This window comes from Camelus ferus, chromosome 24, assembly GCF_009834535.1.
Source record: "Camelus ferus isolate YT-003-E chromosome 24, BCGSAC_Cfer_1.0, whole genome shotgun sequence".
Lineage (NCBI taxonomy): Eukaryota > Metazoa > Chordata > Mammalia > Artiodactyla > Camelidae > Camelus > Camelus ferus.
In genome coordinates, this window is record NC_045719.1 from 19,753,699 (window position 1) to 19,773,212 (window position 19,514).

The window sequence follows — 19,514 nt, forward strand, 5'->3', positions numbered from 1 at the left end:
TCACTGCGTATTTTTTGTTTTAAATCGAAGACCTTGCCTGGATAAGAATCCAAATGAGTAACCAACACCTCATAAACGTGTTGGAACAAGAGCCAACAGCTATGTTTAAGCTGACTCCAAATGCACAAACGTACACCAGAATGTATATATGCCCAGAAATATACTAAGTGCATGAAAAGATAAAATATAATCAACATTTATTATCCTTGCCCCCAAAAAGAGCTTATGAGCAAGGTGGAGAACCAAGACATAAAAGCATGAAGCAAGAAGAGAATTACTGTAGCAGGAGAAAAAGCAAGAGGGAAATGTGCAGTGGGGGGTATTTATGTGATGGAAGAGAGGGAGGACAGAGGCTGTCAACAGCATGGCCAGGAAGGACACTGTGGAGAGGGAAGGCGTGTAGAGCATGTCTATGGGGAAGGTACTCTGTGGATACCTCCGGCCCAGAAATTCCTTTTGGAGACATAATTGGCAGGAAAAAAAAATCAATCATTGCCACTAAGATGTAACACTGGACTTCAGTACCCCTGTAAGCCAAGATCAAGAAACAATAGTTGTAAACTATCTTACGACTAAATACATTAGAATCACAATTACTATCGTTTTCTAAAAGGTTAGATAAAAGAGACCAAACATACATATATATCATGTCCATTTCATCTATGCTAGTAAATATAATTTACTCCTGCCTGCAACAGACTCGTCCCTCCCTGAGCAGGAGAGCAGCCACTTTTGTAGGAACATGGAATATTGACTATCCGTGTGCAGTGAAAGGCTCCGTTTGCACCCTATTTTCCTGAGAATGTGATTTTTTTAAATTTGTATTTCTAATATTCTCCCACTCTAACAAAAATCTTGAGACTTTTCTCAGATTAAGAATAATATAAATATCCAGCAATCCCACTCCTGGTCATATATCCTAAGGGAACTCTCATTGAAAAGATACAAGCACCCCACTGTTCACAGCAGCACTATTTACAATAGCCAAGACATGGAAGCAACCTAAATGTCCATCGATAGATGACTGGATAAAGCTGAGGTATATGTATACAGTGGAATACTACTCAGCCATAAAAAATAATAAAACTATACCATTTGTAGCAACATGGATGGACCTGGGGATCATCATACTAAGTGAAATAAGCCAGAAAGAGAAAGAAAAATACTATATGATATCACTCATATATGGAATCTCAAAAAAAAGATGAACTTATTCACAAAACAGAAACAGATTACTGACATAGAAAACAAACTTATGGTTACCAGTAGGGGAAGGGGGTGGGAAGGGATAAATTGGGAGTTCGAGATTTGCAAACAGTAACTACTATCTATTAAATAGATAAACAACATGTTTCTGCTGTATAGAATAGGGAACTTTATTCAATATCTTGAAACAACCTATAATGAAAAAGAATATGAAAATGAATACATGTATGTACATGTATGACTGAACCTTTATGCTGTAGACCAGAAATTGACACAGCATTGTAAACTGACTATACTTCAGTGTTCTGTATATTTGTGTATATGAATTTCGATTCTAAAGTATTTATTCTTTAAAAAAAAAAAGCTAGAAAGCATGGTCTTACCTTGGAGAAAAGCATTTATATATCAAGGAAGATGAAAGTATATAATAATGTCAAAAAAGCTTTGAGCAAAAGCGAATCGTGAGTGAACCCCTGCACTGGGTTTTGCGAAGCTATTCTTGGTGTTCTGTCATTCTGTTGAGGTCTGGCAGTGCTCTTCCGATGCTCAAGTGACACAGCTCTGCAGGGATATCGACCATTACGGTCGGCTAGAATGATAAATGAAAACTAGGAAGATGAAATTCGGCAAGAATAAGTGTAAAAGTTTAGTGGCTTCTCAACAGGCTTAAGAGAGATGACTTAAAGTGGTCACAAAGCTTCAAGCAATCTACGAGGTCAAAAATTAAAATGAGTCACGTTGATGGGGGGAGGGTATAGCTCTGTGGTAGAGCGCATGCCTAGTGTGCAGGAGGTCCTGGGTTCAATCCTCAGTACCTCCATTTAAGTAAATAAACAGAAGATAGATAGATAGATAGATAGATAGATAGATAGATAGATAGATAGAAAGAAAGGTAGATAGATAGACAGACAGACAGACAGACTGGAATAATTACCTACCCACCCCAAAAAAATGAGTCACTTTGTTCAACACTGATGAGCTGCCCATCACTGAAAAGTATCCAAACATGTTGGAAAATACTTACATAAGCTTGTGCTAAATATCCAGAATTTGGTGGGAAATCATCTATGACTGACGACTGAAGCCACTAACATCACTCATGTTTCTTTTGTGCCCAAGGAAATTACATCTGTTTCAGGTCAGCCAACTACCCAACCTGGGGCTGGAAGATTTGGAACACCTTGGCTGTGCTCACTAGGAAAAAAAAAAAAAAAAAACAATACAAGAACTTGATAAGCTCTTACGCCCCTGAACTTCCAACAGCCTTCCCCTTGCCTTTCAGGGGACAACCAGCCGCCGTTGCCTTGTTCCCACGGATGTGCTGCATCACTGTTGTGGTTGGGAACTTCAGGAGTGAATGTCTTATTTATCACCAGGTTTGTCCAAAAGTAACCACATCCAAACCACCCACCCAACGGATATTAGTAATGCCCTTTTCCTTCCTGATTAAACTGCAAAGTGCTTTGAACACTCAGCGTAAACACATTTGTTTATTTCTTTCTTAATCTGCGAGGCCACTTTGCTGGCAGAGACCAGAGCAGAGGAATCCAAGACGTATTGATTTCTCTCTTCATGACTATTTAATCGGTTAAAGTGTGTGCCACTTGCAAGTGCCAAGATGCTGGTTACATTTTAATAAATGTCCTCTTTGGTCGATCAATGCATCTCAGCCCCCAAATAAATAAATAAATAAAAGAGCCCTTCTCTCCTAAGTTAATGGGGAGAAAATCTTTCTTACTATCGTCAGTCATCATGACAAACAAGAATATGAAAAGTGTTAATGAAATGACCAACTGTCTATAAAATAAAAGACTTGCAAGACGGTCCCCTTTTCTTCCCTTAATTTGATGAAACAAAATGGAAAATTACACTAGTGCCCATCCAGCGTGAAATGATGTTAACAAGCAGAAAACAAATGCTATAATGAAGGACTTCTAGGATGTACTATGTATAGTCTTATTTGCAAAGAGGGAATTACTGGGCAGAGCTGTAGCCCTGAGCAACATCCCACCCCCTGCTGAGGAGAATCACAGCCATCACCACGTCCCTCGGGAAGTAGCACCATTCAGCACAATGCGACAAATTGATGTTCACAGCATAGTAATTATCCATGTGCTGCAAACAATAGGCCACACAATTACCAGCCCGGGCAATGCCCTACACGGGCAAAGGGAAGTTGCAAAATGAAGCGATTGTACCCATAACAGAGGCAATAGCCCCACAAGAGAAGGAATGTGCCCCACTTGTTATTTACTGAGCATCGTTTGGGAAGGAAGGGGTACAAGTAGGAGCATTTTTCAGAACACTGAAACTTACCACTGAAGCATAAAATGTTTCGTCTTTAAGATGCATTCATTGCAAATGGGTATCTTATTTAAAATATATTACTAATTTCTTTGTATGTATCTATGTATGTGTGTGTATGTTACATATACAACGTATGTAAGTGTGATTATATTTTGATAGCTCTCTTGATTAAATAAACAAATAAGAAAATCTTGTGCTAAGAAAAAGTAACCCAGAAACTGCTACCTGGGCTCTCAAGCACATTCATGTAACACCCCCCTGTTTTCTGCATGAAGGTGACACACGGACACCTAGATACATTGTAAGCCATCAATTTAAAGAGTTACCAGGTTCTCACAGAAACACCAGAGGTGCAAAGCCATAGAAACCAAACGGCATTCCTAAATTTAAATGGGATACAGTTGTAGATGGTTTAAATACTTTGATGCCATTTTTGGTGACCGGTAGTTTTCCTCATACTGGAGAGCTGAGCACAATGGGAAAACGGACTGAAGAAGCAGCCTGATGTCGTGGTCATGTCTTTGCTGTGAAGCTTGCACTGCCTGAACTCAAACTTCATCCAGCATTTAATAACCATGTGTCGCTGGAAGTCTTGTTTGCATCTTTCTAAAATCCTGGATTCTGGCCACAAAATAAAAAACAATGAAGATTCCCTAAAGTGCCGTGATTTTTAAATAAGATCATCCATGCAAAAAATAGCCCTTTTCATTGACACTTTATTATGCAGTTTATGTAAGAAGAGGGTGGGGAAAACTGATAGCATAGGAATCTATTAAAATGGGAATAAATGACAAGCATGAGAAAGGTTATAAAAGGAAGAGGAATGATTGCAAACCTATAGGAACAAAGACAGGGGTAAAGGAAGAGAGTACAGGGGACACCATGCTGTTGACCATTCACGGAAAAATTATTATTTCAATATTAATAGATATTTACCAAGCAACATTAAAGACTAGACAGTGCCAGATCAATGACATAAGATAGTCTATTTTGCACCATCATTGAGGTATAATTTGTCTTTGCCATTATGCAAATGAGGAACAGAAAACTTAGAATAAAGATATACTATAGGTAATACGGTAAGATTCAAACATATTGTTTAAATATATTATCTTTGGCTCTAAATCCAATGTGTTTTTCACCCTTTCCCAGAGCCTACAAACATCATTTTCCTCTTCTTCCTTGTCTCTCCTCTGTCTGATCCACCTTCACCTTCTCCGTCTGTGTTTTCTGAGCACTTCCTATGTGTGGAGTGCTGGTATGAAGAGATGATTAAAATTAGGTCTCCGCCCTTGGCTGTAGCCCATAACATGTAACAGGTGATTTCTCTAACAGGAATATGAATACATGGTGTTGGTTTTCACTCCCATCTCTGCCTGGAATAATTTCTCTTTCTTTCTAGGCTCCCAAATGCTAATTATCATCTTTCCAACTTCAGGTCAAATATACCCTTCTCTTCCATAACCTTATGCACATGGTGATGCCTCTCTTATTCAAATCCTTTCATGATTTATAAGCTGGACCTGAAGAGCCTATTAAGAGGTGAAGTACTCAGACCCATCCCCAGAGTTTAAGATTTAATGTCTGGGATGGGTCCTGGGAATCCGTGCTTTACCAAGTTCCTGGATGACCTCCATGCTGCTGACCCCGGGGCCATACTGGGCACCACTGGCCAGCCCACAGCACTCCTTGAGCGCTTGGCAAGTGTGACCTCCTGGTCTTAGCTAATGTTCCCACTTCATATGCCCAGTTCCCTGCTGACTCATTTTGTCCCTTGACCCCAAAGGATATTTCTTTTTATTCCTTGTACCTTCCTACGGCTAGTCGCCCAGTGTGACAGTCAATTGCAGGTGTCTAAAAAATGTGTTTCAAGTGACCGGTGGATTGGTGGCCTGATTTCCTGAGCACCCAATGATGCTTCCTCCCCCATCACTGCCGCCTCTCATGACAGCTCCACCTAGAGCAGCAGCCGGGTTTGAACTCGCATTACTACATGGAAACGGAGGTGAGCATATGTAAATATTTGTATTATCATATCTATCAAATAAGATCTCTCAGATAAAGATACAAACTCTTCTTCATGCTTACTTGCAGGGTAATACACAGGCAGTTGCCTTGGAAACACTGAATATTCTAAATTTCCTATAATGGAAAATCTTGCTTTTGCCTTATCATTTACACAGTCTCCGTCATTTTTGTGTTTTGCTGAGAATACATATGAGATCTGAATTCTGATAAATGCCATTTTTGAGGACATCATGATTGTATTCATATATTATTCTTTTCATAAACCCATTTTTGTCAGCCAAGCTTCAGAAGGGCAATTATCTAATAAAAAATACATTTTTAACAAATGTTATTTAAAATTGTGTTGGAACTGACCTCTCTGTAGTGTCCATTTTTTTTTTTTTTGCTAATGCATTTTAAAACTGTTTTTTATTATCCCTTCCCTCTATAAATCCAAATGAACGTTGGCATTTCCATGCTTGATTTTGAGAAAGAGAAGTAAAATTAGTCAACTTTTTTCTGAGTAAATCACTGAATACAGACTAGCCTCAACAATTCTGAATCTCTGGCTCCGAACACTCAGTGTCTGAGTACAGCCATAACAAGTTGCATTTTCTACCAGACTCAGCAGAGTCTCCATTAGTTATTGTTACTGTTTACGCAGTTCTGAGCCAGCCTCTCCCAGAGTACCAATTACGCCCTGAGAGCAGGTCCACGCACCACAAGGTGAAGCGCAAGTTTGACAATTATCCTATTAATTTGATCCATGTTTACGCGTAGATGGTCCAACCAGATAATTCACTACAAATAACTCACCCAAAGGACTTATTATCTGCAGTGGCTATCTACATAGATCAAATTAGACCCTAATAACCCCCAAATCCCCACTTTCCTTTAGGTCCTATAGACATAACCAGAGGAGATTCTGCACTTGACAGCCCATGCACGCTGGCCTGTCTGTTTGTAGAAAAGTGGGTTCAACTTTCAAAGTTATCATATATTTACAGAAAAGTTTTTGAAGTCTGGAGCTGTCAAAAATACCTACTAATGGGTTATTATTACTTGTTTTCTCTTTAGAAAAACCAGAATGCACATTTCCTTTGCACCACCATAATCTCTCAAAAGAGAGGGATGTATGAACGCTAAGATTGGTTTGAATATCTATGTCCGTCAGGGTGCACCTGACCCCCTGTATACAGACGTCTCCATTAATGAAAAACGTTTTACACGTGATCTTGTCTTAGCTATGAGCATCTGATGGCAAGAATGTTAAATCAATCTAAACATATACTATTAAAAGTAATTATTCAGGCATCTCTCTTTAGAAGCCATAAGCTGACGACTGCACTCTTCAAAGATAAAGAAGTAATATTCATGTGTGTATCACAAGAACGTTTCTAAGAGTGGTAGATATTCAGTGAATGATTGAATAACCATGACTATTGTAGAAAAATGACAATAAGGAAAAAGAAATATGATGACAAGGTCATTGATCTCATCACACTAAGATGACCACTGTTGGTATTTTGGTGCATTCTTCTAGAAAGGGTTCAATGCATAATTTATATATTTTTAATACTGCATCATATTATGGAAAGAGATTTGTAAAACTTGTTTCTTTTTTTTACCAACCAGTGTACCAAACTCTTCTTCACATAAGTAAATATACATCTGTGTCTGTGAGAAAGATATTAACGTACCTTTTCACCACCGCCGTTCTCCCCACCTTGTGCTGAAGCGCACCTCATCCCCCTCAGGCTCTGCTAACTTGGTGGACCTACCTCGACTGCTTCTCCTGTGCCAGGCTGTCCCACCGTGTGTTCCTACTTGGATTCCAACACCATAGGTTCTCTCGTCACCACACTGGGGCTCTGACATCCATTCAGGGGTGCTCCTCTGTGTGGGTGCCCTTCCCCCCAGCTCAGGCTCTGATACCCACACCAGAACGCCATCACGTGCTAACATCCCTCTCTCTTCCCGTGGGCTGACTCTCCACATGGGGCTTCCCTACTTCCTGGCTGAGCTACTTACCCTATTTAAACCACCAATGGTTTTTCTCAAACCCTGTATTCATGCTGACTTCATTCTGTCCACTTAATGGCTTTCAAACTAAGTTGTTGGGAAGGAAAGGGAGGGAAGAGAAGGGAAGGACAGGGGGACAAGAAAGGAGGAAAAAATACCTCTTTTTTTTATAAAAATAATAACAATTAGGTGTTTAGTAAGAGTCTGGCACTGTGCTAAGTATATTATCACGTTATCTCATTCAAATCAAGAAATGCCCCTGTGGAATGCGTACCACAATTACTGTTACCATGTCAATTATGTAAATGATCTTAGAGGCATTGAAGGAAATATCACGGTGCAACCCAAGAAGGTAGAATCTGAACACTAACTTATCTTTACCAAACCATGTTCTTAACTATAAGCTATAATGCTTTTTTGCTTATGATATTTAACCCTTGGTTTTTATATAACTACTATGAAAGAAAAATAATATCAGCTTTCCTATTTTAAACGTGTGATTTAATGCAGGTTAACAATTTTTTCTTCATTTCTTTTTTTTTTTTTAATTTTACCATGAGGATCTCATTTAATTCTTTTCCTTTTTGATGGTATTGCTTTACCTTGTCTCTTAATGTATCTTATTTACTTTAAAAATTTTTATTTTGCTACTTAATCTTATTTATTTTTACCCTTTTCTTTATTTTGTTATTGTATCTTTCAAGAATGTTTTCTGAAGCACTGTTACCTGGTTTTTTTTTTTTTCCTAGTATATTCCTATAAATACAAAAACAAAATAAAACAAAAATCACCCAGAAGGAGAGTGACGAGGAGGGTGTAATGGGAACTAAACATGAAGGCCTCCTCTTGGACAATTCTTGGCCAACTCTTTTGGTTTTCCACCATAGCGCCCCCTTTCCCTCCATGCTTTAGCTACATGACTGGTTGAAAAACAAATCTGAAGAGAAAGTAGACTCTGTAATCATGAAATCCATCTACAAAGTGAGGCGATCAAAAAAAAATTTGTTTTTTTTTTTTCAATTTTATCGCCGGAGCTCTCATTCAAAGCAAATCCTTCTTGGAGACTGAGCGTGTAGCACAGACAAGCACTTAACCTTACGAGGTCAGGTGGTGGGTAGGGGGATGGATGTAAACCTGGAGACCTACCCCATCCAGAACTCTGCTTCAGCGAGAGTCACAACCAGCTGGGGTGCTTGCTAAAATCCAGGTTTCCAGACCTCACCCCTAGAGATTCTGGTTGGGTAGACCTGGGGTGAAGCCCTAAAATGTGTGCTTCTAGCAAGCTCCCAGATGGCTCTGTTGCTGTGGTCCATGGACCCGCATTTTGAGCATCACTGGGTTAACCTACCATCTACAGCCCTCACAGTCACAAAATACAATGACTCACCTCTAGCGTTTCTCTCCTCTTCTCTCTGAGTTCAGTCGTTCTCAACTTGTCTTCCATGCCCTGGTCTTTAAAGCATTTCTACCAGGGTCTTTTGTTAAGTAACTGGGAGAATAAAATTGCCTACTTTCCAAACCCAGAGATCAAACAGAAAATGGTGACTTGATTCCAAATTTGATATCACTGTCATCTCACAAATTTGGTCCAGACTTTGTATAGCTAAGAGAAGAGTCTAAATGCATATAAGCCCCCAGTGGTCTTATTTCTTGTTCCTGATGGGCCCCACAAGGCTTTAGCTCATGCTAAAAAAAAAATCACTTAAAAATAACAAATTGTATATATTCCACATTCTTGCCCTACAGACTTGTAAAATAGCTCCTCCGACAGAAAGATAACCAAAGGTTGAACTCCTACACATTCATCAGAACCCTGGAAGCACCTGCTAAACCACACCCAGTCGCCTGTTGAAAAGAAATACAGTAGAAAGGTCGTCCGTCCATTTCCAAATCTTGGACATTTCCTTTCTGCCAGTAGACGTTTTAAAGTTCTCTGCCTCACATCTTTTAATTTACTTCTGTTGCAATGCCTTTATCTTTCATCCAAGACTGATACACCCATGCAGCTTTATATGGGGGTCTGTAAAGGAAAAGGGGGGGGTGGGGGGTGGGAGTGGAGAAGCTTGTCACTCAGGGAAGGTCTGCCTCACCTCTTCAGCCCTCACCGGAGGACCTGCCTTATAGCAGATGCAGCAGAGAGAGAAACGAAAGCCACACGAGATCATTGGTGATTGGACAGTTGCTCAGTGGGTGCTCCCAGGGTACGCGGTTAACATTCTTCTACAGTTAACGCTTTCACTTGAAGGAATGAATGACTAATGATTGGATTATAGGTAGGGCTATACATTGGTGGAGGAAAAGTTTTGGAACGGAAGGAAAATGAATGTGAGTATTAAGGGAAAGCCAGCTACTGAGTTCTTTAATCCTTTTTTTTTTTTTTTGCTTCACATGTCAACATACCTAAGTGGAAGATCCGAGGCACTATGGGGGGTCCGGTACTTCCTTGGTGGATTCCAATACCCACTGAATGGGAGTTGTTATGAAAACCTGCCTTGATTTCACACCTACCTGCTAAAAGATGTTATCACCCTGCCAGTTCTCTGAAGGAGACAAGCCAGGAGGAGAGCAGGCTGACAGCCCTGAAATGTGCCCTGGGTTTTGCAGCTGGAAAAGACGCAGATCAGAGTGGTGATTCAAGAAAATCCTGTCCCACATGGATTCTGATAAATATGCAAGCACTAAAACATTAAGCTACCTTTGTCAGCAATCTTAGATCCTATTTTTTTTTCTTTCCTGCAAAGCTCTTTTATTAGCCACAATGATAATGATGCTAATAATAATCTATTTATTCCAGCTTCTGGAAAGATTCTTAATAATTTATGATCTCCATTTTTGTCTAAAATTCAGCCTGGAAAAAAAAAAAAAAGAAAGAAAGAAAGAAATGAAGTTACACACAGAAAATGAATTATGCACCAAATTGTAAATATTCCATTTCTTTTGCTGATCTGAAACTCCCCAAAGAAATATGAACACTTGATGTAAAATTCAGCTGCAGTGACATTTCCTAGCTGGAAAGAATACTTGTTCAAATTCACAAGTATTTGCAAAAAGATAACTTTTTTGGTGGCCGCTAGTACATTCTAATGTGTTTTTTAAAAACTATCCTGTGCTCATATTCCCCAAAATGAATAAAATATTTCTTAGTGGAGGCTTGTTCTTTTGGAACCAAGTGGAAGCTAGACTTGTGCAACATTTCCTCGAGAAGGGACTTTGCATTGCGAGGGATAGCTGCATGATAATAGAGAGACGTGTGATGGCCACTTCCTGCCTGGGCAGTAATAAAAATCATATAAACACCTACCCTGGCTTTGCAGACGTGATTGTTAGGTATCGTGGCCAACTGATGAGTCCCAACTGAAAATGAGGAGCCCACTAAATCCTAAGAGGACATGCGATGCCAACCCATTGTGTTTTCACCGGCGTTTTCAAAAATTAAGGTCAGACAAATGTCTTTTTATTTTTTTTCCCTAGTGACTTTTTGTTGCCTCATTTTATGCCTTTGTTGTTGTGGTTGTTTCTTTAAAATTATAACAAGGTTAGCTTTTATTCTAGACCAGCTGCGTTAAATAATTTATGACGAATCTAACGCACCGATCGTCCGCGTGTTTTAGACATGTTGGGAGAATAAGCAGAAAGTGTAAGTTAGCATCCTTCTTTATTTTGATGATTTTCTCAGAACACAGACACATAAAAACATTATTATACCATAAATATCTTAACACTACAGTGAATAGTTGACATAAACAATCTGATGTTTTGATTAGCAATAAGAGGTACCTCAGTAGGAACAGCATCCAATGATATTCATTGATTTAACATTCACTCAACATACACATAGTCACTATATATTTTAAGGCTTTTTCATGCACTTTAATTAATTACACAACCCCGAGAAATGGCAAGGCAAGGACAGTTTACTCCAATTTTTCTTCTATGAATAAATTGAGAATTGTAGAGTTTATAAGTTAGGATTCTGGGTTCCTGTCTCCTACCATTAATCATAATTAATTGTCACTCAAGAGGACGTCTACAAATTCTTGGTGTCAGAATCACCACGGGCTTATTAACAATGTGCCCTCTAAAGCTCTAACACAGGAAGGCACTACAGAAATAGAATATCCGGACCTGGTAATTACATTTAACCAGCACCTCAAATGACCTGCTTCTAGGAACCTCTTCCCTAAGTATTCCTGGGATCGGTTTGTTTGTGTGTTTGTCTGTGTCATCAACATTATCTGGAAAAATCCATAAACGTTCTTCTAATCTGGAACAGTGGCAGCAGAAGCAGAGATCTGGTCAGACAGCTCAGATTAGGGAAAAAAGATAAAGGCAGAGGGTGGCACTTGGCAGAAACGTCTCTGTGTCTGAAGGAAATGGGAATGGAAAGATGGCAGCAGAGAGTCCGTTGTAAGGGAGAGCCAGGTGTGCACCAACCGGGAGCTCTCACCCTTCTCCAAGCTCCAAAAGATGCCATTATGTCTCCAAAGAATTTCAAAGTTGACAAAAATTAGTGGCATGGAAATGGGTAGATTTGATTGATTGATAGATTGACTTGTAACTGGTTCCCATAAGGCAGGTGCATCAAAATGTGTATGATAAGATTTATATACAATGTTCTCATACTTGCCTTCCAAAACCTTCCTTCTTTCCATTCCCACACATGTCAGTTCCAGACAGTTTCTGAGTTCTTGACATCCTTAAAAACCCAAGCAATGGAGTCTCTGATGATGGGGTGTGAATCCATTGATGGCCACTGAAAGATTGCATATCACCTTTCTGACCCTCCCCAACTACCCAGCGCAGTTTCTCCTTCCTCATCCGCAAGGAAGACAACTTCCAGATTCTTAGGTTGGTGGCCAAACCAAGTCTGCTTCTATCCCAGCTTACTTCAGCCCAGCTTCTCCTTGGATTTGCTGCAATTCATCTATAAGGCCAGGCTGCGACAACATTGGGCAATTTCTCATTTCTGGTCCTCCATTCCTATACAGTTGTTTTTTTGACGGGGGGGTAATTAGGTTTATTTATTTATTTTTAATGGAGGTAATGGGGATTGAACCCAGGGCCTTGTGCATGCTCGGTCTGCACTCTACCACTGAGCTATGCCCTCCCCCCGCCTCCGACTTCCTGTACATGGGGTGAGATGTGTCCAAGTCAAACTTCTCAGTTCTGCTGCCTTCACTGAGGTGAGCTGGCTAGTGGCAGGGAACCTAAAAAGCCAATTGATTCTGACAAGGGAAAAAAGAATAAATCACACCATTTTTTTGTTTTTGCCATTGTTTATAAAAACAAAAAACAAAAACTAGTAATTGACCTTTCTCGCTTTTTTCTATAGTTTTGTTGTCCTCCAAGAAATAACGTTGCTGAAAAGCAAAAAAAGTGATCAATCAAAATAAAATTGACAGGCAGGCTTTTATTCTCCCCGTCCTACTAATATTTCACATAATTGGTCTTTGCTGGATAACACAGAGAGTTTTTCACACACTAAAATGGCATGCAACATGCACACACACGAGCGTGCAATTTCTAATGAAATCCTGGATTTCCTAAAATTTGCAAAATAACCGAATGCCGCACTGTGGTATTGCTGAAATCAATAAAGATTTTGCTTTTCTCATAAGGTATATTTAACAACAATTCTCTGTCTCCCCGCCCCCCTTCCTCCAGCCACCCTCCCTTTTTGGTCTTTTGCCTCGTCAATATATCAAAAAGCAAATGTGATGACACGTCTATAAATACATCTGCTTTTCAGATTTCATTCACCTCTGACCTGTAATGTTCCAATTTAGCTCAAGTAGTTTTATTTATGCCATTCTTCAGCCCTATACATTTTGATCAAAGGAACGACACTCGCTGCTCAGTGCCTTCAGAGAGCCCTTTGCAGGTACCATCCGTTCAGAAAAAGCAGTCACCCAATACATGAGATTGTGACAAGGTATAATGTAATGGTAGTTATGCGAACCTCCAATAAACCAGTGCAACTTCACAGATTACTTGGAGAGAAAGTCTCTTAGCGTGCTTGAAGAAGTATGAAATGAATTTCATTTCCCTCTCATTTGCCTTGCTTCTGAAAGGTTTCATGCAAGATATGTGACCAACTATTATAGTACTAATCCATCCATGACAGAGCTCAATTTTCTCTGAGAATTTACTTCTGAATGGGCTTCCGAAATACTTGAAAGCTCAAAATTAAAGTACACTGAACAGAGCAGCCACTGAGCTGTGGACAACTGTCAGTCAAGAAAACCAGTCGGAACAAAACGTAAATTAGATTTTATTTTATTTTATTTTATTTTTTTTAAAGTGATCTGCAATGATGAGGTGGTAAAGTGTTATAGCCCATTTCCAAACAAGAACAATAAGGTGGGAAGTGGCAAGAGCTGTTGTGAGCCTTTCTCATTACTGCAAATGAAAACGGGAGCTTGTGTGACGGTGACTCTGGGAGCGATGGGCGAACACTGCGGCTCGTTGCACACACTCTTTGCACCGGCGGGTGAGAACGTGGGACGAGGGGAGCCGCCTGCCAGTCACTTGCAATAACGTCTGTGAAAGAACCGACAACGTGCGTGGTGCTCCAGGACTGAGTGAGGGCTGGTGGTCAGGGATGGCTTCCCTGACGTCACCTGTGCCCAGGGCCGTTTTGATCCATTGAGGGGCAGGATTTAGTAAACCCAACACTGTTTGACTCCAGAGAGCTGGGAGGTTAGGCATTCATCGGACAAACGTAGAAAACGTGATGGGCAGAATTGCCAATCATTTTAGTTTATGGAGGTCATTTTCCCTGGATCCTGGGATCAAAGCTCACAACTGGTGACTCAGACCTGCTCAGTAGGGTGGAGATGGAACAAGCAGAGATTCCTTATTGATTTAAAAACCAGATCTTCCCAGTAACTGCACAGAGAGGAGTGGAAGAGGATGAAGACTGATGCTTCCAGAAAGTTCCTAATTTATAATATAAGCGACAAATTCCATGTCAGGCAGGTGCTAAAAAGGAAATGTACATTTTCACAGAAATAACAGAAATTCAGTAAACAGACCTAGGTAAACGATAAACACATGTTGTTCTAGTTGAACCAGACATTTCCAGAATATATTTTTTCTTTCTTTTTGAGAGGCGTGGGCACATTTTAAGGGAGCACTGACAATTAGGGGGCAAACGGGCATGTGAATGCCTGACAATGACTTGACCTGAGACACCACTCCCCAACCTTGTGAGAAGAGGTAATTCTCAAGGGAGAGTTGCACCCTTAAAATTGGAAGCATACCTGGGTGTGATGATGCCATACAGGGGAGGGAAAAGAGGGTCTAAGGTACCCTGACGGCTCACAGGGCCTGCCACCAAAACGCATCCTGCCCCTGCTCCACACTTCCTGGTGTCTCTGCTGGTTTGTTTGCATTTTATAAATAGAGGAATATTGTCTCTCCAGGCAGGAAGTCAATGTTGAAACTGTAATCCAATCAAGATGAAGTGTAGACAGGGATTACACAGGGCTCCACGGAGCTTCCATCAGCTCCACCTCCCAGAGCTTGTGCCACAGATGGACATTTACAACAGGCTAAAACTTCTCGAAACCCACCTTACCTCCCACCTGGGTGACAAAAGGGTAAGCTAGGGGACCATGGAACCAGATGCTCTAGTCTCTCTCCGTGATGAAATTTCAGGACACTTGATTTAAAATGCCAGTTAAATCTGAGGCCTGAAAACATGGAAATCATCAGATTGTCTTTTTTTTTTTTTTTTAAGGCCATATATAACAAGTTTAAAACATCCTTCCAATTTTAGCTCCTGGAAATAAGCTTGGGCTTAATATCATATTAGAGTATCATGATTAAAAGGAGGTTATTTAAACCTGCTTTAGTAAACTAACAGCTTAGAAGAGCCATTCAGGCATTTATATAAGCATTGGGTGGGACGTAGAGTCTGGCATGGAAGGCCTTCACTCCAAGGTTAAAATTTTAAATCTGATATGTTTCGTCAGGGAAATATTTGAAACAAGAGAGGGTGAGAAAGGACCAGAAGGGGAGAGGATAAGAAAGATGCTTCCAGAATATTCTGACGATAAAAGAAACCACACAGCCAGTGTCCCGTACTTGATGGAAAGCAATACACTTTGAAGCAGAAGAGGGGGAGATGGCGTGAACAGATCTATGGACACGGGCGTCCTCTGTCATCACGGTCTGACTGGACCATAGGATCTTTTTTTCTTCTTCTTTAATTTTTTGTTGCAACCTTTCAACAGTCGTTGACAACTAGCAGGAGAGAGGAAGGGCCGTGTGGTGACGGTGATCTCCTTTGGAAGGTGGTGCAAAGACGTGGGTAGTTTGACCTGGAAGAGAGAAGACTGGGAGGAGAAAGGCGAAGTACGGGGATCCAACAGAACTAGCGCGTGAAAGACTCTTAATTTACTTCTGCTTCGCATGGATTTTGATACAATTTAAAAGAGCAATAAAAACAGACCTTTCTTTGTCTATATTATGAGACTCTAACTAGGCAAAGAGCTGATAATGCCACAAGGCAGTCTGCGGTAGAGGAATTAAGAGCCTGGGCTGTCTTATTCCTACCTTGACCCCTAAGTCGTCTTGTAGCTCGGGACACATGAATGCATCTCTCCAGCCAATACTTTCTGTCAAATAGATATTTAATGTGCTAGTCCCACCAGAGAGTGCTGTCTTGAGCACTGCCTAGGCTGATACTCATCGAGTACTTAGAGGATGTGTGGTGTGTATCAGCCACAATCATGGTACCCACGTGAAAAGGTCACCTAGCAACGAGAGCTGCTGCAAAACGAAAGGGCGAACTTGGATGCCCACTGGTCACGGAGGCCTTAGCAGGGTGCCTGGTTTATGGGTCCTTCCAACTTTAGTGGCTTAATTAACTCCAGCCTTAAAATAAAGAAGACTTCTTGGAGGTGCTTAAAAATCATCCTTCCTCCAGGAATAGCCTATAGTCTGGTATGACCAGGTTCTAGAGAAAAGGCTAACATAAAACTTTCCAGAGTTTATCTCTTCCCTTTCCTATTTTTGTTGTGGTCCTAAGAACCCCAGAGCCACAGGGACTGATGTGGACAGTGGGCTGAGGTTGTTCCTCCATCATATGGAGAAGTTACTGAATCGTTGTCTCCTGAGTTCTGTTTGTTCACAACCTATGCTACAAACTTCTCTAAAAAAAAAGTCTGTCTGAATGTTTCCTTGTTCCTGGCCATGAACCAGAACCGAGGGGGTGTGGAAGTCATGTAGGCAAGCAGGACCAGGAGTCACAGGGATCTTGGGCTATGAGTCACTGCATGGAAATCCTCCCACCAAACACCTTCAGTGAACTTCTAGGATCAAGGAATGAACGTGTATCTCAATACCCCTGAGGCTTTGGGCTTAACAAACTTATGCATTGTCCACCCTGACAAATAGATCAGGGAAATGAATGTGATTCCTACTTTGGTTGAGGGTGAGGATGTTGAGGTTTAGATGGCCCCAGGCCTCTTTGCTCCAGTCCCATTCTCTTATGATGGCAACAGGGGGTCTCAAACGACCAGTCACGTAGGAGCAGCAGATAATTAGTTACGCCTGCAGTATACAAAGCTCTGGTCCTACTGCTGTGTATCAGTCACGTTCTTTGTAATGGTCAGCGCCCTACAAGATGAGCATCGTAATTGTTCCCATTTAACTGGTGAGAAAATTGAAACACAGAGATGTCAAATCACCTTCCCAGGTCATCACTTCAGCAGGTGGCTGTGTCAGGATTAGAACACAGATAAAATGACTCTGACTCTGAATGTAAACCCAGCATACATACACTGCAGGCTCTAGATAACAGAGGATGTCCCTTCACTCAAGGACACAAGCTTACGGTGAGCTGATCGACACGAGGAAAGGGCAGAAATGAGAATTAGATGCCACCTGCACTGTGTGCCTTCTGCTTTTGATTTTGTTTGCTTTTCCAGGTTTCTATGCAGGAATTGACATTATCCAGGGACTTTGCAAGAGATCTGTCCATTTGCAGGCAAGCAGAAGGTCATGGTGCACATGGAAGCAGGTGCCTGAATGGTTGACAGGCAACAGTAGTTGACTTACCTGCTCCTGGTCAAAAGAGCTGAATTCCCATCTTGTTAGTCACATGGCAAGTGTGATCGCCCAGCAGTGATGACCGAGAGCTACTTCGAAAGAGAGTGGACCACGGACAGTCTGGCATCGCATCTAGTCAAAGGGTTAACACCAGCAGTACAAGTCTTCAAAACCAAAAACAAACAAACAAATTAAAAAACCCCCAAAGCCCCTGATAAATAGATATATTCTGCTCGGTTCCTTCCTTCCTGTGTTCTCCGGAATCTCACTGTAGCTAACGGACTCTGACATTATCTGGTCCCCAAGCTGGTGTCCTCCCCCTTCCCCTCTTCTTTGTTTTTCCTCCTCCTCCTCCTGCTATTATTATAATCATTTCTTCTTGATCTAGAATAGCATTGTATTAATAGCATGTCCAAAAAAAAAAAAGAGAAATTAGGAGTATGTCTTCTAGAACAAGTATTACCACCACCTGTACTATTGAAAAATTCCCTTAAATTCCTTTAGCCTCTGTTTTTCAGTGATAATTAGGCCAATGATGGTTAAATCAGTCCCATTTAGTCTCCATGGATATTATGAATAATAATAGTAATTTTAAAATATACTGAATTTATATACACTTTAGTTTTAGTGAAAAAAAATATATATTTTATCTTACTATTTTTTGTCATCTCAAGCCAGTCACTGTACAAGAACATGCCATCATGCTTTCCTATGCTTTGTGTATCCTCAATGGCCCATCTGAAGTGGTCACCTCACATGTATAGAAATTTCCAATTCTTGTCATTCAACTATTATTCTCTTTCTTTTCATCATTTGACTTCCATAGATCAGTTATAGGATGCAGCCAGCTTACTTAACTCCAAATTCCCAGCACGCATTTGCCCTATCCATTTGACAGTGTGTGACACATATAATATTCTACTTTAGTATTGCCATAAAATTTTGAAATGTGTACACATTTTTGTGGGTATTAAATTTTATTTAATTTTTGGGGGGGGATGGGTATAAGCTCCTCAAAAGCAGGGATATCTTTCTATGGCCACAGTTGTCTCTCACACAGGGTAGCTGTCCAGGAAGATCTCTGGTTATTAATAGTGGCCAAATTACTCAACATTGACCCCAGCAAAGACTGTCGCTGGTTGAAGTTTATGACCTTTGTCAGGAGTCTCCTGTGTTTCGTAAGAAGGATTCTGCTCCCAACTAGAAATCTTCTGAAAGACTAAGCAGTGAGCTAAGTCATCACCCGCACTGATGCTCGTCCTGATCTTCGTGTGTTCATGGAACTTGCTGGACCTGTGTAGTATTTCCGGAGGCATACAGTTACATTATACCCCTTGCTGGAGGGGACTGAGGACTGATGCAGTGTACCTAAATCATCCGGCACTGAGATTTACCATTAATGGGCTGGCACTCAACTGATTATGGTCTGGCCATGTCTTATCTCCTCATTCATTCCCTGTGACTGTGGCAGGATGGAACAACAAAGGATTCTGTATTGTCAGCCACAGGAAGTAAACGTGGAATATAAATATTTTTCATCTGCCTAGGAAGTATTTTTATTCCACGGGCACAGTGTTTTTTGTATTTAAAATGACAGATCCTGTCACAAAGGGTCTTAATATTATATTGAAAAGATATCTGTATTACAGCAGAGGTTAAAAAACTCATTTATTTATAAGACTCTCAGGTCCTGGAGAGGTCTTCTGCTCTCTCTCCCTGCAGACAGTTAATATCATTGAAAATAAAAAGCTGTTATATTATATGACAAGGCACAATGGTATTAAAAACAAACACAGGCAGGCTGGTGCCAGAAATGTGCTCCAATGTGGGCAAACTGTTCGTTCTAATTGGAAAAAAAATAGTAGGTGCTGTTTTTTGTTTGTTTGTTTGTTTTCTTTTCTTTTTTTTTTTTTTCC